At 47.0% G+C, this 11,240-nt stretch overlaps 1 non-coding gene across 1 annotated transcript; it reads right to left on the reverse strand.

The window, feature by feature from the left end:
* Positions 1 to 675: 675 nt before the first annotated feature.
* TRNAV-AAC (transfer RNA valine (anticodon AAC)) lies at positions 676 to 748 on the reverse strand. Its single transcript has one exon. It is a non-coding gene; the product is annotated as a tRNA-Val (tRNA).
* Positions 749 to 11,240: the final 10,492 nt, after the last annotated feature.

The following is an 11,240-nucleotide window of genomic DNA, read 5'->3' on the forward strand; positions in this document are numbered from 1 at the left end:
GATTTCATATCGTACCGAATACACCATTTCTCAATGTTTCTTATATCCTGTAGATGTCCCCGGCGATGTGTTCCTCTTGCAGCGCTTCCCTGAACTTCTGGTAGGGGGTGCACACAATTACTACATCATGCGGCCTCTCCTTCCCCTCCGAAAAGTTTTTATTTTTTTATGTATACTGTAAAAACTTTATTGCCAATCTCCTTCCAGTTCTGTGCAAACACTGGATGAAAGTTTAGTTGTCAATCACAATCAGGAGGCTGAGCAGACATACCTTCAGGGACTCCCCCCCCCCCCCCCCAGATGTGGCCTAGGCTGGTTCTCCCAGTATTATATTGCTGTATCCAGCTATTTCATGTCACCCCTCCCCCCCATATCACTTCGGGGGCCGCTGTACACCTCATCTGTCTTCTTACACCCAGTGACCTCATCACTCTGTCTCTGCTTCTCCCTTTTCCATCATTTTTTCTCATATCCTTTATTTTGCAATAAATAAAAAGTCTAAAATCTGCAAAAAAAATTCCCCAAAGTGTTAGAAAAGCTAAATGTCAGCAGAAGTTGTTCCCGACAGAAAGATGGTCCTAACAAGGATGTGTGTGCTGTGAATACGATGGGGGTGAAGGGGGACAATGGGGGGGACGCTGCGCTCTTTGTACCCCCCCAGTAGGGTGCACACTGTGTTTCTGCCCGGATTTGAACCGAGGACCTTTCGCGTGTTAGGCGAACGTGATAACCACTACACTACAGAAACATGCCGTGTCACCCTGATTCCGGTCATGAGGTCTGCTGAAGATGCTGGACGTCCTCCAGCCAGGAAATGAGGCCGACTTTGACTTACATAGTTAGTCTGGCTGAAAAAAGACAAAAGTCCATCCAGTTCTACCATTAAAAAAGCAAAAAAGTTCTAATCCTACACCCACAGTTGATCCAGAGGAAGGCAAAAAACCCAGCAAAGCACGATCCAATGTGCTCCTGCAGGGAAAAAAATTCCTTCCTGACCCCCCGAGAGGCAATCGGATATTCCCTGGATCAACGTTCCCTATAAATGTTCTATCCAGTTATATTCTGTGTATCCAAGAAAGGATCCAGGACTTTCCTACAGCAATCCACTGAGCTGGCCACAAGCAACTCTGGAGGGAGTCTATTCCACATTCTCACAGCTCTTACTGTGAAGAAACCTTTCTGTGATTGGAGATGACATTTCTTTTCCTCCAGACATATGACTAAGCCCTGGTTGGCGGGATGCAATGCATCCGGGTGTGTGGATTGGTGGAGACATGTAGGCTGAGGCCGCTCCTTATAGTTTATTTAGATCAGGTTCATGTCCCTGTACAATGCAGGGATGGAAGAGATGGGACCCCAACATCCAGGGGGCCCCATCCAGAAATGGACAGTATTCGGTATGGAAATGATTTTAGGGCATCCATAAACATCAGAGATCAGTCACTGTTATCCTCTGACTCCTCAGACGTGAGGCCTTTTCAGACCCCTAAACCTTCTACTTCTGTTGGTCCTAAGAATGGAAAGCCCCCCCCCCCCACCCCCACCAACCCCACCTGGTCAGATTGTCTCCAAAGGGGGAAAAAAATCTTTCTTGACCCCCTATGGCCATCCAATTGTCCATGAATCATCAGTGTTAGGGTGCTCAGTTCATCTCTGTGTACAATGCTAAGAAGGTAGAGATGGGACCCCAACATCAAGGGTGATGTATAAATTATGGAAAGAAGCCCAATCTAAAGCTCCAGCCCCCTAGGGAAAGAGCCGCCCAAAGACTCTGTGCCACACTTGCCATTGGCAGGACATGTGGAGGAGAGGCGGACTATGGGGGTGGAGTCTAAGCAGCATGTATGCCGGAAAATAGCACAATGGTTTCTGCCCCTATTAACCTCTAAAGCTGGCCACAGATTCATCGACATTTGCCCGGCTCCAATTTCCATCCATCTATGGCCATTCCAGTTCGAGCGGAATCTAATAATCGACACCTCTATGTAGTGTACCCCCTGTAGTGTGTGTTATGTAGTGTACCCCCTGTAGTGTGTGTTATGTAGTGTACCCCCTGTAGTGTGTGTTATGTAGTGTACCCCCTGTAGTGTGTGTTATGTAGTGTACCCCCTGTAGTGTACCCCCTATAGTGTGTGTTATGTAGTGTACCCCCTGTAGTGTACCCCCTGTAGTGTGTGTTATGTAGTGTACCCCCTGTAGTGTACCCCCTGTAGTGTGTGTTATGTAGTGTACCCCCTGTAATGTACCCCCTGTAGTGTGTGTTATGTAGTGTACCCCCTGTAGTGTGTGTTATGTAGTATACCCCCTGTAGTGTGTTTACACTACAGGGGGTACACTACACAGAGGTGTCGATTATTAGATTCCGCTCGAACTGGAATGGCCATAGATGGATGGAAATTGGAGCCGGACAAATGTCGATGAATCTGTGGCCAGCTTTAGAGGTTAATAGGGGCCAAAACCATTGTGCTATTTTCCGACATACATGCTGCTTAGACTCCACCCCCATAGTCCGCCTCTCCTCCACATGTCCTACCAATGGCATGTGTGGCATGGAGTCTTTGGGCGGGTCTCTCCATAGGGGGGTGCAGCTTTAGTTTGCGCTTCTTTCTAGACACCTTCAGGACTGTGGCCCATCCACCAATCAGGATAATTCTGATCTGTATGGGAGCCCTAAGGGCCCAGCCTTTCTCTATATGGCCCTGCACTCGCCCACGGGATTTTCAATGGCGTAAAACTGGAATACAATGTATGTTTCTCTTTCGCTGTCATGATTGGGCGTGTTGACTTCCCTTGCCCAGTGACTTGAACCCCTTGGGTTGAAGGGGATGAGGCATACAGCCAAGAAGGTGGATGGCGGATCCATCTCTGCCCACCACCCATATATTGGGGAGAGTCGTAGGCAAAGGTATTGTATTGTCCTGAAGGTCACTGTTACATTGGGGATTTATTCCGCAGCTTTGTTGGGCCACGCGTGTGATATCCTGCCACATGCCAACAACCTTCCACTGTCCCAGTGAAGTTTAATCGTCCCCAGATGATGAAGAGGACACTGATTGTTGTCCAGTCTCTGCTTCATAGAACAGCTGACACTCTCTCTCTGTAGAGTTTCATGTTCCCCCAATGATGATGTTGCTGAGGAGGACACTGATTGTTGTCCAGTCTCCGCCTCATAGAACAGCTGACACTCTCTCTGTAGAGTTTCATGTTCCCCCAATGATGATGTTGCTGAGGAGGACACTGATTGTTGTCCAGTCTCCGCCTCATAGAACAGCTGAAACTCTCTCTCTAGAGCTTCATATTCCTCCAATGATGATGTTTCTTAGGAGGGCACATATTTTTGCCCAGTCTCTGTCTCATAGAACAGCGGACACTCTCTCACTAAAGCTTCATATTCCTCCAATGATGATGTTGCTGAGGAGGACACTGATTGTTGTCCAGTCTCCGCCTCATAGAACAGCTGACACTCTTTCTGTAGAGTTTCATGTTCCTCCAATGATCATGTTGCTGAGGAGGACACTGATTGTTCTCCAGTCTCCGCCTCATAGAAAAGCTGCTACTCTTTCTGTCGAGTTTCATGTTCCTCCAATGATGATGTTGCTGAGGAGGACACTGATTGTTGTCCAGTCTCCGCCTCATCGAACAGCTGACACTCTAGTCTCTAGAGCTTCAAATTCCTCCAATGAGGATATTGCTGAGGAGGACACTGATTGTTGTCCAGCCTCCGCCTCATAGAACAGCTGACACTCTCTCTCTAGAGCTTCAAATTCCTCCAATGAGGATATTGCTGAGGAGGACACTGATTGTTGTCCAGTCTCCGCCTCATAGAACAGCTGACACTCTCTCTCTAGAGCTTCAAATTACTCCAATGATGATGTTGCTGAGGAGGACACTGATTGTTGTCCAGCCTCCGCCTCATAGAAAAGCTGCCACTCTTTCTGTAAAGTTTCATGTTCCTCCAATGTTGATGTTGCTGAAGAGGACACTGATTGTTGTCCATCCTCCGCCTCATCGAACAGCTGACACTCTCTCTCTAGAGAGCTTCCAATTCCTTCAATGATGATATTGCAGAGGACACTGATTAGTGTCCAGTTTCTGCCTCATCTAACAGCTGACACTCTCTCTCTAGAGCTTCAAATTCCTCCAATGATGATATTGTAGAGGAGGACACTGATTGTTGTCCAGTCTCCGCCTCATAGAACAGCTGCCACTCTCTCTGTAGAGTTTCATGTTCCTCTAATTATGATGTTGCTGAGGAGGACACTGATTGTTGTCCAGTCTCCGCCTCATCAAACAACTGACACTCTCTCTCTAGAGCTTCAAATTCCTCCAAAGATGATATTGCAGAGGACACTGATTGTTGTCCAGTTTCTGCCTCATCTAACAGCTGACACTCTCTCTCTAGAGCTTCAAATTCCTCCAATGTGGATATTGCTGAGGAGGACACTGATTGTTGTCCAGTCTCCGCCTCATAGAACAGCTGACACTCTCTCTCTAGAGCATCAAATTCCTCCAATGATGATGTTGCTGAGGAGGACACTGATTGTTGTCCAGCCTCCGCCTCATAGAAAAGCTGCCACTCTTTCTGTAAAGTTTCATGTTCCTCCAATGATGATGTTGCTGAGGAGGACACTGATTGTTGTCCAGCCTCCGCCTTATAGAACATCTGATACTCTCTCTGTAGAATTTCATGTTCCTCTAATGATGATGTTGCTGAGGAGGACACTGATTGTTGTCCAGTCTCCGCCTCATAGAACAGCTTACACTCTCTCTCTTTAGCTTCATATTCCTCCAATGATGATGTTGCTGAGGAGGACACTGATTGTTGTCCAGCCTCCGCCTTATAGAACAGCTGATACTCTCTCTGTAGAGTTTCATGTTCCTCTAATGAAGATATTGCTGAGGAGGACACTGATTGTTGCCCAGCCTCTGCCTCATAAAACAGCTGACACTCTCTCTCTTCAGCTTCATATTCCTCCAATGACGATATTCCTGAGGAGGACACTGATTGTTGTCCAGTCTCCGCCTCATAGAACAGCTGACACTCTCTCTCTTTAGCTTCATATTCCTCCAATGACGATATTCCTGAGGAGGACACTGATTGTTGTCCAGTCTCCGCCTCATAGAACAGCTGACACTCTCTCTCTTTAGCTTCATATTCCTCCAATGATGATGTTGCTGAGGAGGACACTGATTGTTGTCCAGTCTCCGCCTCATAGAACAGCTGCCACTCTCTCTGTAGAGTTTCATGTTCCTCTAATGATGATGTTGCTGAGGAGGACACTGATTGTTGTCCAGCCTCCGCCTCATCGAACAGCTGACACTCTCTCTCTAGAGCTTCAAATTCCTCCAATGATGATATTGCTGAGGAGGACACTGATTGTTGTCCAGCCTCCGCCTCATCGAACAGCTGACACTCTCTCTCTAGAGCTTCAAATTCCTCCAATGATGATATTGCAGAGGACACTGATTGTTGTCCAGTTTCTGCCTCATCTAACAGCTGACACTCTCTCTCTAGAGCTTCAAATTCCTCCAATGATGATATTGCTGAGGAGGACACTGATTGTTGTCCAGTCTCCGCCTCATAGAACAGCTGACACTCTCTCTCTAGAGCATCAAATTCCTCCAATGATGATGTTGCTGAGGAGGACACTGATTGTTGTCCAGCCTCCGCCTCATAGAAAAGCTGCCACTCTTTCTGTAAAGTTTCATGTTCCTCCAATGATGATGTTGCTGAGGAGGACACTGATTGTTGTCCAGCCTCCGCCTTATAGAACAGCTGATACTCTCTCTGGAGAGTTTCATGTTCCTCTAATGATGATGTTGCCGAGGAGGACACTGATTGTTGCCCAGCCTCTGCCTCATCGAACAGCTGACACTCTCTCTCTAGAGCTTCAAATTCCTCCAATGAGGATATTGCTGAGGAGGACACTGATTGTTGTCCAGTCTCCGCCTCATCGAACAGCTGACACTCTCTCTCTAGAGCTTCAAATTCCTCCAATGAGGATATTGCTGAGGAGGACACTGATTGTTGTCCAGTCTCCGCCTCATAGAACAGCTGACACTCTCTCTCTAGAGCTTCAAATTCCTCCAATGATGATATTGCAGAGGAGGACACTGATTGTTGCCCAGCCTCCGCCTCATCGAACAACTGACACTCTCTCTCTAGAGCTTCAAATTCCTCCAATGAGGATATTGCTAAGGGGGACACTGATTGTTGTCCAGCCTCCGCCTCATACAACAGCTGACACTCTCTCTCTAGAGCTTCAAATTCCTCCAATGATGATATTGCTGATGAGGACACTGATTGTTGCCCAGTCTCCGCCTCATACAACAGCTGACACTCTCTCTCTAGAGCTTCAAATTCCTCCAATGATGATGTTGCTGAGGAGGACACTGATTGTTGTCCAGTCTCTGTCTCGTAGAACAGCTGCCACTCTTTCTCTAGAGCTTCAAATTCCTCCAATGAGGATATTGCTGAGCAGGACACTGATTGTTGTCCCGTCTCTTCCTCATAGAACAGCTGCCACTCTCTCTGTAGAGTTTCATGTTCCTCCAATGAGGATATTCCTGAGGAGGACACTGATTGTTGTCCAGTCTCCGCCTCATAGAACAGCTGCCACTCTCTCTGTAGAGTTTCATGTTCCTCCAATGAGGATGTTGCTGAGGAGGACGCTGATTGTTGTCCAGCCTCCGCCTCATATAACAGCTGACACTCTCTCTCTAGAGCTTCATATTCCTCCAATGATGATGTTGCTGAGGAGGACACTGATTGTTGTCCAGTCTCTGTCTCGTAGAACAGCTGCCACTCTTTCTCTAGAGCTTCAAATTCCTCCAATGAGGATATTGCTGAGCAGGACACTGATTGTTGTCCCGTCTCTTCCTCATAGAACAGCTGCCACTCTCTCTGTAGAGTTTCATGTTCCTCCAATGAGGATATTGCTGAGGAGGACACTGATTGTTGTCCAGTCTCCGCCTCATAGAACAGCTGCCACTCTCTCTGTAGAGTTTCATGTTCCTCCAATGAGGATGTTGCTGAGGAGGACACTGATTGTTGTCCAGCCTCCGCCTCATATAACAGCTGACACTCTCTCTCTAGAGCTTCATATTCCTCCAATGATGATGTTGCTGAGGAGGACACTGATTGTTGTCCAGTCTCGGTCTCATAGAACAGCTGCCACTCTTTCTGTAGAGTTTTGTGGTCTCCTGCCCCCAGTGATGATGTTGCTAAGGAGGCCACTGATCGTAGCCGCAGACTGTCACTAACATAAGTGAAGTCCCAGAAAAGCTCCTGCTCTTCTTGCTTTATCGGTCTGTCCCGGTCTTCGATGCACAGAAATTCAGCAACTTCTATTTTTTGAGCCGATGTTTTAATGGACATCTGGAAAGACAAAGTTTTTTGTCAATATATCTAATTGATCAAAACCATAAATGTGAAAAATCTGTTACAATAAAATCTTAAGTAGTGAAGAAGAGCCTGCCACTAAAACAGCCCCCTCCCCCCAGCTATAGTCAGGACCATTCTTGATCTCTATACTTACAGGTTGTGTCTCCCGTGTCACGTGTGTCTTGGCTGTGTCCAAGTCCTTCCAGTTGATTCCTGTGAAGAATGCGTGCCTCCTGATATCCTGTACCAGGTTTGATCGCAGATCTTGGTTTTTGCAAAGGAACTGTAAAGAAGAATAAAATATAATGAGAACCAAATGTGAACAGTAGAAGTCCCTCTTTTAATATTTGACCCTGACAGTTCCATATTTCCTTGGTTTGACTTTGAAAGCAGCTGCTGTGTCATGACAGGATTGGGTTAAAGGGTCAGTTGACCTTTCCCAGAGATGTGCCTATGCAGGTAAGGGGTCCCTGTAGATACAAAGTGTGCAGCTTGGACTAAAGTTGAAGAATGTAAAATAGAATTGAGCCGGCACTCGGAGTAATCCGTAGAATAAAGAGACTTTATTGGCTGCTCCATGGAAAAGCTTCTGGTAATATGCTAACGCGCTTCAGCTGTAGCAGCTTTCCAGCCAAAGCGCATTGGCGTATTACCAGGGTGTATTACATGTAGCCAATAACGTATCTTCATTTTAGGGAATCTACAAAGTTCCCGCTCAACTGTAGCTTGGATTCCTTGGAGTGCGGGGACACTTGAGCCTGAGCACCGGTGTCCAGCCACAAGGAGCTGTGTGAGCAGCTGAGCTTGGGTATTGTATATCCTGAAAGTTGAAGCATGCCCTTACTATAGGTGTAGGCCATTTCCATAGCTATGAAGCCTGACTGGAATACTCCCAGGATGTTACTAAGTGAGGCCTAGCTATTACTGCTCCCATCCACCACCATAGGAGCGAGCTCTTCCTGTGATTCAAACCCCCTCCCTCACATGCGCTTTCTGTCCCCTGATAGAGAGCTCGATGTTTGCGAGCTCGCTCCTGTGACGGTGAAGGTGAACAGTAATAGCTAGGTCCTGCTTAGCAACGTCCTAGCAACATCCTGGGAGTTTTCCGGTCAGGCTTCTTGTGGTCCAGAAAAGGCCTTCACCTATAGCAAGGGCATAGTTCAGCTTTAGTCAGAGCTGCACATTTTGTGTTTCTGTACGGGTGACTCTCACCTGGACGGGAGGTGTTTGTGATAAAGGTGAACTAACCCTTTCTTTGTTCTGAGGAATGTACTAAAAGTGACCTTTCTATGAAATCTGCAGCCGCCATGATTGTTTTTCTTCTAACAATGGCAGCTTGGGGGGAATCCTATATGCAGTGGGTGTAAGGAATGTCCCCAGAAATGGAAGATTCTGCGTGTGTGATTGGCCCTGTCCCTTTCCCAATCAAGCACAGAGCATGAATTCAAGTCCTAGCCATCCTCTGCATTGGGGGTATAGCGGACAACAGGGCTGCTGCTTTGCTTCCCCATCCTCTGCGGTGGGCTTTTCATTTTTGGTGGTGTACTTGCTAAGACTGTAAAGGGACATAAGGGCTGCCGCTGTCTCTATGACAACACGGAGACTGCTCAGGTGGGCTAGCAGTGAAGGCAGATCCTTCCTTCCACTAAGCCGTTGGTGGGGTGATGAAAGTTGTGTTGTGGCCTAAATCAGTGTTGTGCAGGTAAGACTGTGGTGAAGCTGTATGACTACTTACCCTTTCAAGGAGGTCTCGGAGGTCGGTGTCCATGTCCTGGGGATAATTCGGCAGCTTGGTAATCATGGCCATCTGCAGCTTATGAATGGTCTTCTGGCCGGTGTAGAAGGGATGCTTCCCCGTTGCCATCTTGTATACGGTTACTCCCAGGGAGTAATAGTCAGCCATTGTAAAGTATTCCCGGTGCAGGAAGACCTCTGGGGCCATATAAGATAGTGTCCCCACCAGTCCTTTAATCCTGCTGGAAGATGAGACACCCTTTACGGCCAAGCTGAAGTCAGCAATTCTGATGTGGCCGGCACTGTCTAGTAGGATATTCTGCGGCTTGATATCTCTGTGGATGATCTCAAAAGAATGCAGGTACTGCAGGCCGCACACAATTTCCGCGGTGAGATATCTAATGGAAAAAGAAAAATCTGGATTAGCACCGAAAAGATTTACAAATCCATAGACAAGTGAATTCTTCCTATAGTCTATAGGTGTAGTGATGGGCAGGTTCAGTTGGAGGGGCGTGGCTATGTCACTACCTATCCTCAGTGGTCAGCCACCCCCGACTGCGCCGTGAACCAGTTTTTCGACTTACCTTAAGCAGTCTCCATCTAGTGGAGCAACGGTTAATATTTCCTGAAGGTTCCCGCCGTTCAAGTATTCCAGTACAATGGCCAGATATGTCTGTGTGAAAAGAAGAGAGAAAGGTTACATTTAAACATTCCAAATTTGAGAAGATCCAGAAATACACACATAGGGCCACAGTGCAGTGTGGGATCTTCTCACAGGAGGAGGAAGAAATGGGAAGATGAAAGGACACTTACCTTTGTTTGGAATGCTCCATACAGACGTGTAATGAATGGGCTTTCTCTGATTTGATGCAGCACATCAACCTCTTTGCTGACACTATCTAGCCCACCATTGAGCTCTTTCCTTTTCTTAATGAACTTCACTGCCAGCTTCTTACCAGTGGGGAGATGGGAGGCCAGCATGACCTTCCCAAAGGCCCCCTGTCCAAGAATTCCATGGAAGTTGAAGTTTTCAATGGATAGCTCCTTGTCCTCCATGCTTGATGAAGTGACTTCAATATCTTTGTCCTCCATGCTTGATGAAGTGACTTCAATATCTTTGTCCTCCATGCTTGATGAAGTGACTTCAATATCTTTGTCCTCCATGCTTGATGAAGTGACTTCAATATCTTTGTCCTCCATGCTTGATGAAGTGACTTCAATATCTTTGTCCTCCATGCTTGATGAAGTGACTTCAATATCGTTGTCCTCCATGCTTGATGAAGTGACTTCAATATCGTTGTCCTCCATGCTTGATGAAGTGACTTCAATATCGTTGTCCTCCATGCTTGATGAAGTGACTTCAATATCTTTGTCCTCCATGCTTGATGAAGTGACTTCAATTGCCGTGAATCGTCTCTTCTTCCGAAACAGACGCCCAATGAATGCCCATATGGCAATTAATATGAACATTGTGGTATGTAGCGAGTCCTCTATGATAGATTTCTCTTTGTTGGTGTTCAGAGAATCCTGCGTGAGGGAAAAGCAATTTCTCCTGAATAGTTGCATGATGATAGTATTGCAACACTGCCCAGAAATCCGACTCGCTTCCTTCTCCCTCCAAGGTCTGGTGCAGTCTGACCTTCAGCTGCTAAGCTCCGCCCACTGCAGGCTGCCAGCCGTGACATCACGGAAACTTCCAGCCTTGGGTGTCGCCATGGCAACTCCTGTGAGGCTCCGCCCACTAAGTGGTAAACAACCTGTCATCCAATCACGTCCTCACACTAAGTGGTAAACAACTTGTCATCCAATCACGTCCTCACACTAAGTGGTAAACAACTTGTCATCCAATCACGTCCTCACACTAAGTGGTAAACAACTTGTCATCCAATCACGTCGCCAGGCCTCCACCCCCTGCATTTCTACCCTCTAACTGACATTTGAATTTCTCTGCTGCTTTTGAAAAATGTCTGTTTATTGGGGGGGGGGGGGGGGGGGTGACCTTTATCTGGGGGCATAGTATATACATTGTGCTCTTAACCACTTCCAGTCCAGGCCAACTTTCAGCTGTCAGCGCTATCACACTTTGAATGACAATTGCGCGGTCATGCAACACTGTACCCAG

This window comes from Staurois parvus, unplaced genomic scaffold (genome assembly GCF_062004578.1).
Source record: "Staurois parvus isolate SC_StPar_1 unplaced genomic scaffold, SC_StPar_1.0 ptg000212l, whole genome shotgun sequence".
Lineage (NCBI taxonomy): Eukaryota > Metazoa > Chordata > Amphibia > Anura > Ranidae > Staurois > Staurois parvus.